A 1,104-nucleotide genomic window follows, 5' to 3' on the forward strand; every position below is an offset into this window, starting at 1 on the left:
GGTTCAAACCCACCAGCCACTCCTTGGAAGAAAGGTTGGGCAATCTACTTCCGTAGTGATGCTGCCTTGGAAACCCAAGGGAGGGTCGCTATGAGTCAGGTCCGACTCGACGGCACATAACAACAATCCAAGACTCATGCTTCTCCTTCTGTGAGGCCTTGTCTGACTCCCTCTCCCCACAATCTACCACAGTCAGGCCTCTTCTTCTCTGTGGTCCCAAAGTTTTATGATTCCTCTATCTCGAATAGTACTTCTAATTCATGAAGACTGTTTTTATGTATCTGTCTCCACTCCTAAACTACTTCCTGAGAGCAAAGTCTATGTCTTCTTTGTCTCTATAAGTTCTCCAGCGGGTGTCTAGAGGGTCAGAGTAAATTTCTGTTGAATGAATGATCATATAGATGGTTCCCCTTTAATGAAAAGCAATCATGGAACATGCTGCACCAAGGCCTTTGCATATATTCTCTGATTTAAAACTATCCTTCAGGGTAAGTACTATTACTGTCCCCACTTTATAGATGAGGAAACTGAACTTCAAGATGATGAAGTTGTTTGCCAAGACTGTATGGGATGGTTTTAACCTACCCAACATTTCTGTGGGAGAAAAGACCTAGCAATCTGTTCCCATAAAGATTACAGCCCATACAACCCTATGAGGCAGTTCTATTCTGTTACGTGGGGTTGTTATGAGTCAAAAATCAACTTGATAGGACCTGACAACAACAGCAAGCAAGTCCTTGTTCTTTCCCTCCTCCACTTTGAATGAAGAAAATAGCCTCCTCTCCAAGATACCTTGTCCCCTGGCCCAAAATACACATACATGCACATAAAGGCTTGGCCACACTGACTGGCATCCCATGGTTAGGGTTCCACGCTAAGGTCAGTGTGACTTTTCCATGCAATATAACCTTTCCTTAAAACCCACATTTCCGTGACAGGAGCATCACTGTATGTCCTTGCAGTGTAGTAAATTACTTTGTGTGGCTTTTCTACTCATAAGTCTTTGTAAACTCCAAGGTGGAATTTGCTATGAGCAACTGAGGAGCTCCTGATTGCTGAAGTTGTCCACCTGGAGTATTTCTGTTGGGAGTGGCACAAAACAAT

The sequence above is a fragment of the Orycteropus afer genome, unplaced genomic scaffold (assembly GCF_000298275.1).
Source record: "Orycteropus afer afer isolate SDZICR_OR568_19922 unplaced genomic scaffold, OryAfe1.0 scaffold00037, whole genome shotgun sequence".
Lineage (NCBI taxonomy): Eukaryota > Metazoa > Chordata > Mammalia > Tubulidentata > Orycteropodidae > Orycteropus > Orycteropus afer.